General features: G+C 38.4%; 1 protein-coding gene across 1 annotated transcript in view; it reads left to right on the plus strand.

The window, feature by feature from the left end:
• The window catches only part of HS6ST3 (heparan sulfate 6-O-sulfotransferase 3), a 726,240-nt gene that overhangs the window by 110,589 nt on the left and 596,602 nt on the right, over positions 1 to 19,049 (plus strand). The gene's annotated exons all lie outside the window — the stretch shown is intronic.

A 19,049-nucleotide genomic window follows, 5' to 3' on the forward strand; every position in this document is an offset into this window, starting at 1 on the left:
TTAAAAGAAAAGTTTTTTTGTAGAATTTTTGAAATGTTTTGAAATTTAAAACAGGGATTGAATGGAAATACCAGCATCAGTTTTAATGCTTTGGTATTATAGCAACACATACAAGAAAACATGAAGACATTATATATGCTAGGCACATAGTAGGTACTCAATATATATTTCATTGTTTTGAAAATTCTTGTTAAAGTCTATTTTCACTGGGTATTATTTGCCCAGGTTTAAAAGTTGAAGATCACATTTAACTTAATTTCTTCAGAAGATAAATATTATCAAGGTATGAGGAATCTCAGTGTGTGCCTATCTCTTTCAATACCAATGTCTTCCTAAAAAATTAGAGGAAATTAGGAACATTCTCTGAATCTTATCTGTTTGTGGATATGTTTGTATTTAACATATATGTGTTCAAGGTATATAGATGTAGTGAATTGTATATTTTCAGAGAAAAAACAAAATGTATTCAGGTTTGAAAGTGGGTCCCAAATCCTAAGTTACTTTCTAGAGTTTGCGTTATTTTATCCTCTTAATTGACTGATACCGTTTGGTGGGTAAAGAGGGCAGGAATTTGGGAAGCAGGAAGACTAGGAATGGGGCGAACTGAATTATAGATGTAATACAGGTTTGTTACTTCAGTGGCTGAAGAATTCTATTACCATACATGACAAACTCACATGTTCAAATAATAGTATTTCACTTTTCATTCCTCTATATAGTGAGTGACTAGATTAACTATTGAAAATATATTTTCTCTCTCCAGAATCCAAAGAGAGAAGAAAATTTCACCAGCTAAATTTATTAACTTGCAACGCTAAAGCAGATGGTATGATAGGAAAATATTGATTTTTCTATACTGACAGAGCAGCTGATAACTTATTTTTGGTTTGACTTAATGTATAAACTGTGAGTTAGGTCAGGGGATTTTTATGCTATTTTGTACTGGCTTATCTTGGACCTTACAAATCCAAATATTGACTTTTCAAAAAAAAAAATCTAATTTAACCCATTGGAGTCTTCATAAGACAGCCCCAGATTTTCCTTAAAATGTTGGTTCCCTTATATATATACTTGTCATGTGGTTTCCATCATGTAGCCATGAAAAGGAAACGATTCAATAGTGGACTGTGCCACTGTGGTGTCCACATTTATTACCCTTATTTGTGGTTCTTGTGTTCCTTTGCTCTTTTCTCTAACTTTACCGGGGATATATTCTTAACTGTTTTTTTGGTCCAGTCAAAAGATCCCACGTTGTGCTTCTGTGAGGTCCCCTTTGTTCCTACCTGTGCTATGACAGCGGAGGTGAAGACCAAGGGAAGCGAGTTGATGTCTCCTCCCCTGTGGCCTGTAACTGACTGCCTCGGTGCAGGACATTTTGGTATCAGGGTACAGTGGACATCAGTGTGTATCTGTCTTCCTCAAAATCAGTGAAACAAAAGGAGAAAAAACTAGGAAAATTCCTGGAATCGCTTTTATATGTGGATCTATTGCATTAGGTGTTTAAGGTATGTATGTTTAGTCAGTTTCAGTGATAAGCAAAGTGTAATTAACTTTGGAAGTGGGTCCCAAAGGATAAATTTGGCCATTTTGATACTGAGATATTATTACAGAGTATGTGTGTCATAGCTCTCTAAGTCCTTATTTTACCCGTTACACCTACCTTAGCTAGTGAGGTTCTTTATTCTCTGTTTTTTCTGTGAAATATTTATGCCTGTAAAAAGTACAGAGAATAATATAACAACACCTGTATACTTGCTTCCCAGTTTAAGAAAGAAAACCTAACAATTGCAGTTGAGGGTTCCTGCAGGTCCTCCTAGGTTTCATGATCTTTTTCCAGGAGACAATCACTAGCTTGAATTGGGTGTGATCATTTTCAGCATATTTTTATGCTTTTCCTGTATATGCATACCTGTCTAAACATAAAATGGGATTGTTTTGCATTTTTAAAAACTATATAAAAGACATCATCATGCATGCTATACTGTCTGTTTTTTAGCTTAGTATTGTGTTTTGGAGATTGATCACATTAGTACGTGTAGATACAGTTTATTTATTTTTATTACACTATACTTTTGCATTGTAGGAATTTACAAGATTTGATTCATCCTTTCTCTTGTTGATGGAGATTTAAAGTTTCCCAATATAGGCAGTGAGGCAGTATAAATTTCCACGTGCACACATGGGAGATTTTTCTCCAGAGCGTCTAACTAGGAGTAGAATTGCTGGGTGGTAGGGCATGCAGCTCTTTAACTTTACTGGATACTGCCAAATTGCTGCCTGAGTTATGCTTGCATCAGCAATGTGTAAGAATCCTGGTTTCTCCGTATCCTCATCAGCAGTGGTATTGTCATATTTTTACATTTTAATTGTCAATGTAGTACATAAAAAATGGTACCTTGTATTTTTCCTTTGCCATTCCTTGATAATTAATAAGGTTCAGTATCTTTTTTTTTTTTTTTTTTTGAGACAGAGTCTCACTGTGTTGCCTGGGCTAGAGTGCCGTGGCATCATCCTAGCTCACAGCAACCTCAAACTCCTGGGCTCAAGCAATCCTTCTGCCTCAGCCTCCCGAGTAGCTGGGACTACAGGCATGCGCCACCATGCCCGGCTAATTTTTTTCTATGTATTTTTAGTTGTCCAATTAATTTCTTTCTATTTTTAGTAGAGACGAGGTCTCGCTCTTGCTCAGGCTGGTTTCGAACTCCTGAGCTCAAACAATCCGCCCGCCTCGGCCTCCCAGAGAGCTAGGATTACAGACGTGAGCCACCGTGCCCGGCCAGGTTCGGTATCTTTTCATATGATTATTGATCATTTAAGTTTTTTCTGCAGTGCATTATTTTGTAGTAGCTTTTGCCTTTTTTGATGTGCATCTTTCTCATTGGTTGGTAAGAATTCTTTATGTATACTGGGATCTAATCGTTTGTTATATGTATGACAAAGATCTTTTCTCATCTGGGGCTTCTCTATTTACTTTTTTTTACATAGTGTCTTTGGTTTTTACATTTGATTAATCTATTTTATCAATCTTTTCCTTTTAGTTTCTTGCTTAAGACATCATTCCCTAACTCAAGATCATTAAGACACTCTTTTAGAGTTTTACTTTCTCCCCTTTCATTTTTGTAGATTTTTTTTTGGTGAGTATGTTCTATTTTTATAATCATATAAGCCATGGGTCAGTAGTTTATAAGTCTGTGTCAATCAGGCCAGAATTCAGAATTCCACCCGTTGACCATTTCTACAAAAATTCCATTTACGCTCAACATTTTTGTGAGCTAGTAACTTTGGAAAGATTTTATTTGAAGATGGGGTGGATGAGGGCTGTGGTAAGAAGGATTTACAGCTGCTCACATAGCTCCCAGGAGGTATAACCTCATTTCCTCTCTGAGCACTTCTTTCTAGGGGAGTAACCCTGCCATGGTGGTCTGTTTCCTCCAGACCCCTGGAGTTGTTGTAAATAAAATTTATCATCTTATTACATTTTTTAGAAAAAGCTTTATTGCTTATAAGCCTGTATTAACCAGATTAATCTCTGAGGGTGGACCACCTGTTTCCCAAACTGTCATTTTAAAGGAGTTTATTAAATACTGTGGATGTACATTTTTGCAGACTCAGAATTGGCAGAAATTTAACTGAGCTGGAGCGGTGTGTAGGTAACCCTGTTGTGACCTGAATATCTCCCCAGTTAGCATAATTAGGAAACCCACAGTTAGAAATATCTATTAACATCTTTAACCCCATAAATATATACAATGATTATGTACCCATAGTAATTAAAAATTAAAAATTCATAAAAAATAAATATCTACCTCTAAATTTAAAAAGGAAATCAAGCAATGAGGTTTATTATAATATTTGAAAGTAAATGGAGATGACCATTATGACTTTGAGAGCAAAATGAAGAATTTGAGATTTAGACCATTCAAATACAACTGAATTCTGAGAAAAAGACACGTTTCTTAGAATGTGAACTGAGCAGTGGGAGATATTTGGTGCCAGCCTATCTATAGTTTGTTTGACAGATTTTATCTAATCCCCACCTCTTCCCTCACCCTTTCTCCACCATGAGACTCAGTTTACCAGAGTGCAAGGGAAGTCGTCTAACCAGAGGGGTGTTTAGAAAGGAAGCAATGTTTCAGGATGAAGTGAGGATGGTGGTAAATGCAACTTTCTTTTCAGGCCCTATATCTCTGTTTCATAGTGTCTGCATTAAAACAGCAGCTTCAGATATGGACCTGATTTGTCCAATTTTTGGCACTGCGTGTCAGCAGTGTTCTGGAAGAGGCAGGGGCTCTGTTCTTGTGATGTGTCACGTGCTTATGTGCTCAGGCTTTCAGCTCACCCAGTGATTAGTAATTCTTGGTTGTTAATGGGTAATGAGACACAACTTGGATAGCTTGGAGAGAAAATCATTGGTCATTCCATTAAATTGAATTCTAGATGTGAACTGCCAATGGCAGTGGGTTTATCCAACCAATCATATGAAGAATTGTTGCCTTTCCCAAGTGTTACCAGTCAAAATTATTTCTTGTGATATAAAATTGTATGTACTCTTCTACAGTACTGTGAAAAATGAATATTAAAAAAGACTGAAAGGAAAGCCATAAAATGGGAGTTTAATTTTTTTTATCTAAAATGTAATATTCCTTTGTAGTTTAAATTTCTTTGTTATAAAAAGCTGCTTCTTTTGGATTGTTTTCTTTCTGTTTTTTCCCCTTTATTTTTTATCAAAGTAAAAATATATGCTCATTGTAGAAGATTTAGAAAATAGTGCAAGTAGAATTATGTATAGCGTCATGATTAGGACGTGGGCTATGGATGAGACTTGGGTTCTTGGTTCCTGCCTTTGTGTCCTTGGGCAAATTACTTGGCCGTCTCTAATGCTGAGTTTTTCATCTCTTTAATGAGGTTAATAATATCTACACACGGGTTGTTGTGAGGATTAACTGAGATGATTACTGCCCTTGGCAGTTGGTATAGCTATTTATGGGAGGTAGTATAGCATAGTAGCTAAGAGCTTGCTTTTAGAGCTTACTGCCAGGGCTCAAATCCCATTTCTGCTGCTTGCTAGCTGTGTGCACTTTGACAAGTTCTTTAACTTCTCAGTTTCCTCATCCGTAAAATGAGGATTGTAATAGTATTTAATAGTAGAGTTGTTCTGAGACTTATATAAGTTTACATACATAAGCAACCTAAAATAATACCTATCATATAGTAAGTAAATGTTAACTCTTGTTATTGTACAATTTCTGGGCAAGCAATGCTGACATGCTAGTGTATTTTCATTGTTTATATCGCATATAAATTTTTGGTTCTACTTTTTCACACAGCGCAGGCCCCTCCCCACACTGCAAGCAATCCTTTTAACAACTGGTTAATATTCCACTGAATGGGTGCACCATGATTCACCAAGCCCTCACCTCAGTATTGACCCCTGATGGTTTCTTTCCTTTTTTTACCCCTCTCTGATAATTAATATTTAGAGAAATATTTTTGTGCTTATTCCTTTGTTTAAGATTCAGATTATTTCCTAAGGGTGGAATTTTTAAAAATATTTTATATGTGCAAAGAAGTATAATACAAGAGATGCTCATTGACTCAACAACCAGATTAGCACAAGCTAAAGTGTTACCATATTTACTTTAGAATTTTCTTTGTCTAAGAAATATGTCATTGTGGTGGGGGGGGGAGGCAAGAAAAGTGGTGAGGGGTAGACACCATCTGGCAAGCAGCTACACTTGGGAAGGGTTGAAGGCTGTCTCCATCTTGGGCCACCTCTCCTGCCACAGAGGTACCCATTGTTGCCGTTTATTATCCTGGCCAAAGCGTGGATAGTCTGCCATTTGCTGTTTTCACTTAGCACACAAAGGTTACAATTTGCAAAGGAAATTTTACTAAAAATAAAGAGAAAACACTAGGGGAAGGGGAAAAAAACCCATGAGAAGCAAAGTCACTTTTCTGTCTGCATGCCTTGTTTCTCTGCTCTCTGCATTCCTGCGCCTGGACCCTGACTCCCCCGGTTCCCCTGCAGACGGAAGTCACTGTGTCCCCACTCCAACTTCTCTCTCGTTCTACACCCTACCTGCAGCCACAGCATGTGTTTCTTGGAACCCTGCTCATCTACTCCTCAGATCACCTGTCTTCTGCCTGCCTCACTGGAGAAAGGGGGTGTCAGGGAGTGAGATGGAAGCCAGCAGTTTCCCTGCAGTCTGTATAGAAGCAGCTGATTTTGAACATCATATCAGTTCTGAAAAGCAAGGGATCTGAATTAAGAAGCAAAGGCATAGAAGACAATAGCATTTATTGAGTGACATAATTGCATTAACTGTTCCCCATATACCATCCGATTTAATTCTTTCCCAACCTACAAAATAGAGTTTATTTTTCTCATTTAATGGGTGAGAAAATGGAATTTCTGAGATTCAAAGTACTGTGTTCAAGGACACCATGGCCTGTTTATGGCATAACCCAGGCCTTTCTTATTCATCTACTACGCCTCCATTGGAATGGAAGCTCCATGACATAATACAAAACGTTTGCATTTATTCAGGGCTTATTGGGTCTCATCAGTAAGGGCTATACTTGTATTATCTCACTTAATCCTCTCAACATCCTAATGAAGTGAATCCTATCTGTGTTTCTATCTGTCTACCTGTCTGTCTGAATATCCATCTGTCTATCAATCCATCCAGCTATCTTTAATTTTAAAAATGAATAAACCATATCACAGAGAGATTTAATGAATCCTGGCAGAATCTTACAGTTAGTCAATAGGGCAGGAATTTGAAACTAGGTAGTGTAACTTCAGAATCTGTATTGTACTGTTAATAACTGTGTTATACTGCAGAGAAGCAGTATGTATGCGTGTTTGTGTGACTACATATGTGTATATATGTGTGCATGTGTATGTATATACATGTGTATATATGTATATACGTGTGTAAGTGTTGTGTGTGTATAGTTCTTTGTCTATCTTATTTACTCCTGTATTTACAGCACATACAATAATGCTCGGTACACAGTAGGCTTTTAATAAATATTTGCTGAGTGAATGAATAAATTTACTTGAGTCTGGGTTCCAGCAAGAAAGATAAGAAAGCATGATGCTGCCAAACTAAAAGAATTCAAGGTGACTTTATTTATGAAATGACTCCTCTATAGGTGCAGGTTTGAAGATCAACGAATGATTCAGGGACTTGGGGCTGGCGGCAGCAATGCTCCTCAGCATCCCTGTGTCCACAGAGAGAAAGGGGAGGCTACTGAAACCTGAGGAGAGGACCAATGAGTGTCAGGCGAGGGACATGGCAGTTGGAGGGCTCCCATGGAGGGAGCCAGGCCTCACTCTCCTCCTTCCCTTTGGTCTTCTGCCAGGGCCACCCAACCATCAGCCCAACCAGAAGCTGGGGGACAAGAGAGCCTGTTGCTGCAGTCCTGACGGGTCAGCCTCCAGGGAAGAGAGGAGGGTAGAGAAGCTAGAAAGATCTGGAGGGGCCAGGGGAAGAGGTCTGGCAGAGAAGGACTATGCACGCTATCTTCCTGTCCGCTCATCTGGCTATTTCCAGATGTCATGGTTCCTCCGGGAACATGACAGTCACTGAGTGTCAGAGCCCAATCACTCACAGCCACGTGGGGAGAAGACAAGCATTAGGGATATGTTCAAAAGCGTAAGTCAGGAACTGGTCAGCGGTGGAAACTGCAAGGAGGAAATGAGGCATGGTCCCATGATTTTGTGAAGGGTGGGTGTTAAGGGCTGAGGTTTAAGAAGTTTCCGAGTGTTCTCCTCTTGCACTGACACTTTGTTGCTGTCCATCATTGAGCAGATGGACCAAGACAGAGTGTGCACCATCATTTCTTCATCGAGGCTTCCACTGCTCTTGGCAGGGACAGTCTTTGTCACCAGTTTTCTTTTTCCCTCCAGTCCCCCACTCACACTACTTCTCAGGGCACATTTTTAGTCCAGAACCTAGACCTATGCCCACGGTAGAGTCCCCTGTGCCCTTTTCTGTTTCCCACAGGTGCCAGTGGCTCCCTAAGCCATCCCCTCAAAGGGTTGCATCTTTTCACACGAAGGTGCCCTTGGGACCAGCAGTGACCTCTGGAAGGTCCTTGTGCATCTTCCCCTTGTTAGGACCCTTGCATACAAACATGTGTTTCCAGAACTGCACTAACTCAAATGGCTTCCCTGGCTCACAGATGGTCTTATTCTTGTTTACCTTCTTTTTTTTTAAAAAAAGTTAACTAATTAATTTTTACATTGACAGGAACTACATATATTCATAGCGTACAACATGATATTTTGAAATATGCATACCTTGTAGAATGGCTTAACCAAGTTAATTAACATACACATTACCTCACCTACTTCTCATTTATTCATGGTAAGAACACAACATCTACTCTCTTAATTATTCTCTCTTACCTCCGCCTAAAGAGCTCACCTTAGGTCATTCCACTATTAAACTCTTGGTGTTTTTCTTTCCTTCTCTGTTTTCTCGTTTTCTCTTCCAATATAGTTTTATCATCCTTGTTAAGGGATTGTAAAGGTGGAATACCATCTAACTAATACAAACACATTGCTGTAGGCTATAGAGGTTGCGTTTCCTGAGAAGAACAATATTCACGGTGATTATTTCCTGTGACTATTTTGAACCCTAGCCTTTCAAATTGTCATGTTGCTAAAAACATGGACATCGGGGGTAGACAGAACCAAGCTCACATGACTGTGGGTTGGATTTTTAAACTCTAGCAGCATTATTCGTTTATCCACTTATTCATTTATTCTAAGAATGTTTGTTCATTGAGCGCCTCCTAAGTACCCGGGGCCTTTTTAGTATCTGGCAATTGGAGATAAAGTGCGCTGCACTCTTCCCTCTCAGAGTATATTCCTTCATAAGATGATGAAAATAACGTCTGTCTTGGAGGGTGGCTGTTAGGATAAGATGAGATGATATTTGGAAAGCAACCAACATAGAATTTGGCACATAGTGGTTGCTTAATAAATCTTATTTGTCATCCTTTCCCTGCAGATGATAAATGTGATATTAGATACATTTTTAAAGATTTTTGTGAAAGTTCATCTGGAGGAAAAATATTTTTGGAAGGTCTTTTTTAAATAGATAATTTTCAAGAATATTTAAAGTTTAAAAATTTTTGATTTGTCTTCTTGGCTTTTGAGTGTAAAGGAAAGCACATTTTTTAAGGGTGTGAAGTAGAGCAGTTATCTTGCAGAAAAGTCACCTTTCCTTTTTCTGCCACTTAAATAGTTCTAATTAGAAATGATGTTTCTCCTTTTCTCTAAACTATCAGTTTATTTCAGCTAGGCAAGTTGTTTGTGATGATGTGTTTCATCTGGACACTATCTTAAAAAAAAAAACTTTAAAGAAACTTTGTTTTAACTTCTTTCCCTGCTAATAGTTTTTATATCCTCTAATAAATTTGTGACATTTTATCTGGCCCAGGGCTTCTATAAATTCATATATTAGATAGCTGAGCCATATGATGTAAATTTTTAAGGCTGTCCCACTAGCTTCATGAATTTAATTCTGTAATTGTTGAAATTAATGTGGTCTGACAATGTCATGATTTTCTAATTTTTTTTTTTTTAATGCTTCATGGTTGAAGTATCCTGTTGGGGTGAATGTGTGGTTATAGAAACCATGACAGTTTGCTACAGAACACTAATTGCATTAAGAAATTAAATATGACGAAATACTTGCTAAAACAATAATAACACTGGAGCACAAATGAGCATTTGTTTTAGCAACTCGTTTAAAAGCTTTCACTTGACTGTTCATGATATTTGCAGACCAGCAAAAAATAAATAAATAAATAAAAGGGAGGCCTTCTATCTTTAGGTGGCTAAAATAAACTCAGTAACACATAACAATATATCTAGCAGTAATACATTATCTGAACGAATTTAACAATTTAAATATCAACCAGCCTATGCTTTGATCCATGCTGTTGATAACTTCTAATTTATAAAACACATCTGAGTGTGCTGAGTACTGTCTGTTTGACTATCTAGAAACACTTTCTGCCTGTTCCTCCTGCTTTGTCTCCTGCTGTATTAGTTGACTTGAGCTGCATAATGAAATAAAATTAACCTGGTGGCTTACACAACAGAAATGTATTTTCTCATAGTTCTGGAGGCTGGAAGGTTCAAGTTCAAGGCCTGATGGGGTGCAGTTCCTGATGAGGGCTCTCTTCCTTGCTTGTCGACAGCCACCTTCTTGCTGTGTCCTTACATGGCCTTTTCTCGGTGCACGAGGGTGTAGAGAGAGCAAGCTCTGGCGCCTCCTCTTTTAAGGCACTAGTCCCATCACAGAGGCCCCACTCTCATGACCTTATTGAATCCTAATTGCCTCCCAAAGGCCCCATCTCCAATTACCATCACATTGGGGGTAATGGCTTCGACATATGCATTTGTGGGGGGCACAAACATTTAGACCATCATGCCTGGGAAGTGGACCCCTATAGACAGTATAGAGGCATTTCTTGCCTCTGGCTTGCTGTTGACTTTGGCCAATGGGAGCAACAGCAGGTAATGGAGGGAGGGAGGAAGTGAAGTCATAGGTGTGGAGGGCTGGATGTGCCCCTTGATCCAAGGTCATGTTTCCCATCAGGCAGCCCTCTCTGGCTTCAGGCTCATCCTCTTTCCTTGCAGGCCCAGTAGCGGTGACAGTGCTGCGGTTACTGGTCTCAGGGCACTGCGCCGTCCCTGTGCTTGCCCTCTTTCCCCTGCACCTGCTTCGTCTTTGTAAGTAGTCCCTTCCCTCAGCCTCTCTCACATGACTCAATGTGAATGTTTCTTTTATTTCCTGCTACTACCCTGACTGATAGACTTAATTTAAAATATTAAAAAATTTGAACATCTCAAATATTATCTTATATTTGGCTCAAGTGAATGGACAGAAATAGCTAATAAAGAAGAAAATTTACCATTCTGTGTCTCAAATATTCCCCCTGCCCTGCTTCTCCCACGAAACAAAACAAAACCAAAAACTAATTTTTTTATAGGGAAAACAGGTGCCACTTTGTTGATGGGGAAACTAGTTCGTGATACTCTTGCTTTTTGATTGACTGGAGAGCAGTTAGGGTCAGGGTCAGAGCAGTTAGGTCTTTTAGGGAAATAATTATCTGTTTTTATGGGGTAAATATGACCATTACTCAAATCAATTCGTAGAGGAAAAGCAGTACTGAAAGTACTGATCCTGGAACATTGCTATGTGATCACCTGACATTGTCATTTATTTGTGATGTTGCTTATGGCTTATTTACAGCTGTAGAATTCAGGCTGGGGATTCTGATCGTCTTAAATGGTACTGTGTTCCAGGTACTGAGAAAAATGCTCGTGGTAGTTTCCAATTAATATTTTTTGAGTGAGTGTTATCTGAATTCTGATAAACTGCAGTGGGATGGGGAGGAGTTTGGGGGAACAGACAAAGGTAAATGCCCTTAATAAAGTCCATTCAGCAGACAGTAGAGGTCAGATAAGGCGCAGACATCAAGGAGTGGCAGGGGTGAACTAGTGGCCTCCTGAGTCTAGCAAGCTAAGAGCTGGTTCAAAAATCTCATGGATGAGAGGGAAAGAGGCCATTGACACATGGCCCCCTGGAATTCTACATAGTGGAGAGTTTATCAGCAGGTTGTAAGATGCAAGCAATGTAGAAGATTATATATACTGGGGTGCTGGGATACAAAGATAAGACACAGCCCCTTACATGAGATTGTCACTTTAGCATGGATGACTGAAAAAAATGATTATATTTTCTCCATCAAAATGGGAAAAAAAATCAATCGACATTAGTTATACTATTAAATGTTCTTTTACTATGATGAATTAAGTGTTATTTTAAATTTCAAATAAATTTTAGGTGGCTAAACTATAAACTGTATCATGTTGACTTAAAAATTGTTCAAATTCTGAAATACAGGTGTGAAATTGATAGTGCAATTGGATAAAATCAGGGTTATTTTTCCATGGGTAACCATAAAACATCAATCAAATTCTTTATTTAAAATTTCATAAGACAAGATTGAGATGCTGAAGTAAATATGATTTCCCTCCTAGCCACTTTATGATGTAACAGGGAATAAATTGATTTTCTTTCTTAACAAGGCACAAACCACATAAGACACAGAGTAAATAAAAGCCTTGAAATGGGCTTTAATAATTTTCAGACCTTATAAGACGCTACAGATGTCTGTGTTGAAAGGTGATGAGGAACATTTCTTGTGTTACAACATCAACTTCATTTTCCCTGGACTGAAGATTAATACCGCAGGAAATTAAAGAACATAGTAAAAGCTCAGAGAAAACCGGAGGCAAAATAGAGAGTGCAAGGTCAGTATTCAAGCACGGAGGTAACAAGATGAGTATAAGCTAAGAGCAGGGCCTTTCTTTAATGAAAATTGCCCACCAAAGTAACACCAGGTAAATGGGCTTAGTTGTTTTATGTCGTTCCTGGGGGATTCTCCTTAGAGCACTGCTCTTTAAGTAGGAGCATATTATTCAAGCCTAACAATTAGTAATCACCCCGATGGCTGCATCAATAATGGAGTAATCAGAATGAATTTATTTACAGAGAATTATTGTATGCGTTAGTGAATTTTAGATAAATAATTAGGCAGTTTAAAACTTAGGACCTCTATACCATTCATTTTTTGGATTTCCATCCCTTTCCTTTCTGAAATTAATTTTTCATTTGTCTGAGAGCATGGTTTAGCTCACACAGTTTAATGCTAGGACTCTTTCATGGACTCTTCTTGTAGCTTGTGTATATGTATGTATACTTCAGTGGAGTCTCTGGATATGAACTTGGTAAAAGGTGTCAAATGAGGAGCTTCTGTAGTCTCTATATCTTGGAACTGCAAAATCGATAGTGTTGTGTGTTTTGTTTAGAAATGGAATGTGACCCTATAAGATGCCTTAGTATTTGTTCATGATTTATAGGATGTATTTTGTGTGTTAAGTAAACCTTATTATTGCAAGCTATGCTTGTTTTGGAATACTTTGTTTCGTGAAAGAAAAAAATAATTTTTTTTTTTCAGTTGGAATTTTCAGTATTAGTTTGTCAGTTGTGTAATCCAATCAGGACAAGAATGGGAGAAGCCATGAGTAAAGTTGGAGAAGGGAAGCAGAGAGAGACAGGAAGATGAGTCTGCAATAGGAAATGTGATAGTGGCTGTTTAGCAAATGCCCCGTGGATGAGGTGGCCTCATGCATTACAGGCATGCTCCTTGCGTTGGACGGCACAGCCCCCAGAGTCTAGAACAGGACAACATGTTCCAATGCCCTTTGTAATATGGTTGCCCCCACAGTGGCTCAAGCCCTCACTGACACCATTCAGCTAATTTCAGCTTTGATGTTGGCAGGGTTGACATACACAAAGCATCTTTTTGATGTCTCAGTCTGGGCCTGAGCCCAAGAACCATCTCTAGCATTGACATTCATGGATGGACCAGAGCAATTGCTTTCAGAACAGAATAGCTATACTTTGTGGTGACACAAAATAACCCCTTGAATGTTCTTTCTGGAATGGATGTGGGGAAAAATCCTTTTTGTCTTTCATTTTTTAGGTTATTCCTTTATTTGTGTCTAACTTGGGGGGAATGGTAGGAGAAGGAAGATTACTTAAATGTTGTAATAACATACACACTACAATTTTTGGCAATAACTATATAACTGACCTTGATAGTTGCTGCCATAAAAGGTCAAAAATACTATCTTGGATATCTAGTTGGGGAACTCCAATCTGTCTCTAAGCTGTGGATCAGCACCAGGAACTGGGCTGCACAACAGGAGGCCAGCGGCCGGCCAGCAAGTGAAGCCCCACCTGCACCCACAGCTGCTTCCCATCACTCATAGCCCTGCCCCCCGTCAGATCAGTGGTGACATCAGACCCTCAAAGCAGTGGGAACCCCACTACAAAGTCAACATGTGAGGGATCCAGGTCACCCACTCCCCATGAGACTCCAATGCCTGATGATCTGAGGTGGTGCTGAGGTAGCAACACCTCCCACCCTGTTCATGGACAAACTGTCTTCCATGAAACCGGTCCATGGTGTCAAAAAGGTTGGGGACCTCTGGTCTAAGTCATGGGTAATTTCTTTCAGATGGAAGCTAATTCTTTGTATAATCTTAAGGAAAATATTCCAGTCATTTCTCCCCTCCCCTCCCTCTCCTCTGCTCTTCTGTCCTTTTGCAGAGTATAAATTAACTGAATATATAGGCACAGGACTCAGCTGATAGCAGCAAGCCATCCACCCTAGTGGCACACATAACTCCTTTACATGTTACCTGTGGGTTTTCAAGATGTTCTAATTTCTGTGTCAGGATATTAGCCTCTGCAGTGCTTTCAGTTATCCTCTGGTGCTTCAGGCTAATGATTGCAAATGAGACCCCAGAGCCCCATCACTGTTAGCACTGCTGGTTTGGACAGGGAAGAGTCTTGAAGCCTACACCAAATTCTACCTTCAGTAATTTAAGATTAGCTGTTTGGCATCTTTTGGAAATTAACAAAACAACCTTACTTGTATATGTTCACCATCCTTTGTTCTAGGCAGAATGTAAATGATCTTTGTTTTAGGATAAACAAACATAGGGTTAGAAATGGGCAGTGCTTGATCCAAGGTTATAGGGCCACCTACTTATTTCGTGATGCCCTAGACCAGTGATCTTTCTACAGGATCCTTCTGGTAAGAATCTCACATTCTCTGAAAGTGAATGTCTGCTCCATCATCCATTACTTAGATTTCTTGTAGGCCATTCTTAAATAATTTGGGAAGACTTTTATTTTTGTTTAAGTGGAGCATGTTTGCATTGTTACTGAGAATGTGTTTAATTTTTCCAAAGGGTAATTGAATTGTTCTGAAAGTTGAATGCATGGTTTATGCATAGCAATATATTAGCTTGTAAGTTGGCAATTGAGAGAGTCACTAAGAATAAAACATTTCCTCCAAGCATCATAAGTATTTTGGGAGTATAAAATGTGAATTTTGATCACAGACATCCTTTGTAGATAGTAGATCTAATTGGTTGCACCTGACAGGTACACCCGTATGCAAAGCCATTTGAGAACTAAATGTGCATCAAATCGAGTTTGGCCTAATTAAATTATCTGGGGGAAGTAAGTATGTGGAAATGCTAATGCTGTTATTACAAATCACCTACACTAGGAGGTGCAAACAGTGACTTTTACTGGGTATATTCCTTTTGGAAATCTTTTAATGGACTGTCAAATCATTCCCAAAGTCCACAAATTAAGAAACATCAGACTTTAATGTTCTAAAAGTTGTGTCTCTTCTCAAAGTGGAACATTTTTACTAGAAACAAGCACCGTACTTTCTAATATTTTTCTCATCGCATAGATAGGATTACTTTAGATAATCGTGTTCAATATGTACTTCTTTTTTTTTTACTAATGGAGGTGGTGGTACTGGAAGTGGCAAAGCAGTTTATGTTAAAGTTCTTGCGTATCCATCCCCGCTTGCATCAGGACATCACTGATACAACATTGTATTTTAAGGACTCTAGTTTCCTGTTTTAGTAAATCATTGATTTGCAAACAGATTGCTGTTCTTCTCTTATATTAATTATATGATCTGTATGATTTTCTGTCTGACAGCTCCATTTACCCAGATTTTTTGGTTTTCATGTCTATACTTTCTTTCTGTGAACAAATAAAATTGATGATAGATGTCTTAAGATTTAAGAAAGAATCAAAAACAGAAATCCAAGTGGGTAAAAAAAGGGAGAACCTGAAAGAACAAGGAGACTTTACAGAGCAGTAGCTTATAAGCTTGTCATCATTCATTGTGGAGAATCCTGGGATAACGGCATTAGGAACTGGGTCTTGCCAGTGACTGGCTGATCTTTATAAAGTGCTTTTTGTTGGGTTTCTGGGCTTATGTTGCCCTCAGTGGTAGTGGAAATAATCAGGTTTAAGTGAAGACACAGCTGGAAGTGTCACGTTAGTGTAGGATGACTGGTTTTGGAGAGGGTCTGGCCCTCTTAAAAATGAATTTGATGTACTAATTTAAAAAATTTAGAACATTTGAAAACAGCCAACAAATGGATTTATGTATATTTCAAAGGGGAAATACCTTGACGAGTTTCAGGATTTTGATAAAGAAGTTAAGACATTACAATATCTTTTGTTTTGGAGGTGGTTTTATGTATTTTTCTTAATCAAAATATGGGAACTCTCTTCTAACACATACCATTTAAATGTAACAGCACACTCTGTGGTTCCAATTTCTTTCATATATAGTGCAATAATTTTTGGTTTAAAGAAATGTAATGGCATAGTTATGTCCTTGGGGGCCTTTAATCTAGGATAGACATCTTGGTATGAAGGCACATTTATGGCACACGCATACGGTAAAATGAAAATATTAAACCAAGATATGAAAGAATATTTTTGTCAGGTGTAATACAGGCAAAGTATTTTAACAATGGATGTTATTGATAGGAGCCAGCTAACTGTGACATCATTCACATTAGTTGATTATTCTTTAGGCAGTCGGTAGCTTCTCAATGCTCCCATGGTGACTTTATCTGGCTAGTGTGCTGCATAAATATTTTTATTATGTTTTAAACTGTGGCCTGTAAAATCCATGGTTGTAGGGATTAGTCACTTTATCTTGACACAAGATAGAGGTATTTTTGGCGAATCTCTTGAAAAAAATATGCCCTAAAACATTAGTTTTGCACAATTGATCCCATATTTTGCAGGTTCCATACTAAAGTACAGATATGGTTTTACTTTTTAAGTATGGACATTGTTCACATATCAGATATATTTCTTCTCATCAACAGATTATAGTTTCTATAAGTTTTGGGATAAATATTTTACCCATCTTTTGCTCTAAAAGTAGATACTTAACAGCATTTGTGGAGATCCAGCAGAACAATGCTAATCAATTTGATCTGGCCTCTAAAACAGGTGTCATTTTGATAAATGGTCCTAATTAAGCTGAGATTCCAGGTAGGAAGCCGATTGAGTTAATGCATTGGCACCTATATGGCCATGGCCAGACAAGTACAGATGCTACAGTGAGGTAACAGCAGAACTGTATTAACTTGGTCAAGTTTCCAAGATTTGCGTCTCCCGTTGTTTAATCAAAGAACCTCTGTGCTGTGACACCACTGGCTTTAGCTTGCATTTATTCACAGGGTTGCAGGAGGCAAAGGCACTATGGAAATTTTAGCTCTTTCAGGTCATTTTTTAAAACTGATCCCTATCCTGCAGTGAGAGACAAGTGCATAAAAATGATTAATTAGACAAGAAGCCTCATTGTTTCCAATCCATGATTCATATTCCTTCTGCACAACATGGGTTTAAACTGCTGGAAACAAAGCTCTTTTATGTCTTCTTACATTAATTTCAGTGTAGATTGTCTAGTAGAGGATGTGCAGGATGGCTTCACTGCTTACGTCTTCACAATTAGAAAGACTTTTAGTGCAAAATGACACAGGGACATGACCTTCTCTTCTTAATTCCTGTCACTTTGTGGTCTCATAGTATCAAATTTTGTCATGAACAATTACATAATTGGGTACTCCAAGAGAGGAATTGTGATCTCTCTTTTTTCCTCTATTTACTCATTAAAACTTTTTCTGAGGGGAGAGAAGGGGAACTTTTAATTCAGTTGCTTCAACTTTCTAATGCAGACGTTGGCAAACTTTTTCTGTAAAGGGTCAAATAGTAAATATTTTGGCTTTCTAGGCTGTATAGTCTCTGTCATAGTTATTTAACTGTGTTGTGATGTGAAAGCAGTCATAGACAATACATACATGAAAAAGTGTGCTCATGTTCCAATAAAACTTTATACAGAGTGACTTAATGGGCATTGGAAACTCAGAAGGGGGAGGAAAGAGGAGGCGGGAGGAAAAATTACCTGTTGGATACAGTGTATACTATTCAGGTGACAGGTATATCAAAAGCATAGACTTCTCCACTGTGCAATTCAGCCATGTAACAAAAAACCAGTTGTACCCCCTAAATCTATTTAAATAAATTTTCTTAAAAAAATTTGAACTTTCATATAATTTTCACATATCATGAATATTTTTCTTCTTTTTTAATGCAATAATTTAGAAATATAAAAATATTCCTAGCCTGTGGTCATACAAACACAGGCAGTGGTCCAGTGCTGGTCCATGGGTTGTAGTTTACCAACCCCTATTTTGGTGTGTTCCATGAAACTCTGTGCTAGGTAAGTAAGCATTGTTCCTGCCTTCAAGGAACTTTTCATTCAGATGGAAAAAAAGTCAGCTACATAAAAACAGCTCAGTATTATAAAACAGAATGGACTTAAATACTAAAACCCAAACCATACTAATTCTATGACCATCTCCAGAAGAAGATGAGGGACCAGAGAGGTGGTGGGATGACATAAGAAGCAACCATTGTCATAGAGGAGTATGGTGTGGATTGAGGGGAACAATGTGCATAGGCAGAGAATCTTGAGAGGGCAGAGATCCTGAGGGACATGCAGCTCACACAAGATCTGGCAGAAGATGCTTTTTGAATTTAGGAAGGGTTTTAAGTTATAATAAGGGAACCAAAACTTTAACCATTTCAAGATCCAGTTTTTCTCTTGTATAGTCATGTATACACCAAAAGGCAAAATCAATTACATGCTTAATTTGTGTGTCATGTTCCATGCTGTAAAACCTAGGAGAGGTACTGATTTTTTTTCTCTGATTTTGTGAAGCCTGTCACTTTGGTGTTGGACAGCACATGCCGTTTTTCATTCCTCTGTGTACATTTGGTCCCTCCATAGTCACTTACCACCTTCTGTGAGTTAAGAACTGTGCCATTGTATTAGTCAGTTCAGGCTGCTATAACAAAATACCAAACTCTGGGTGGCTTATACATTAGACATTTATTTCTCATGGTTCTGGAGTCTGGGAATTCCAAGGTTAAGGTGCTGGCAGATTTGTTTCCTAGTGAGTGCTTTCTTCCTGACTTGCAGATGGCTGCCTTCTTGCTGTGTCCTCACATGGTGGGGAGAGAGGGCACTAATCCTATCATGAAGGCCCT

Source organism: Propithecus coquereli, unplaced genomic scaffold (genome assembly GCF_000956105.1).
Source record: "Propithecus coquereli isolate 6110/MARCELLA unplaced genomic scaffold, Pcoq_1.0 Scaffold262, whole genome shotgun sequence".
NCBI lineage: Eukaryota > Metazoa > Chordata > Mammalia > Primates > Indriidae > Propithecus > Propithecus coquereli.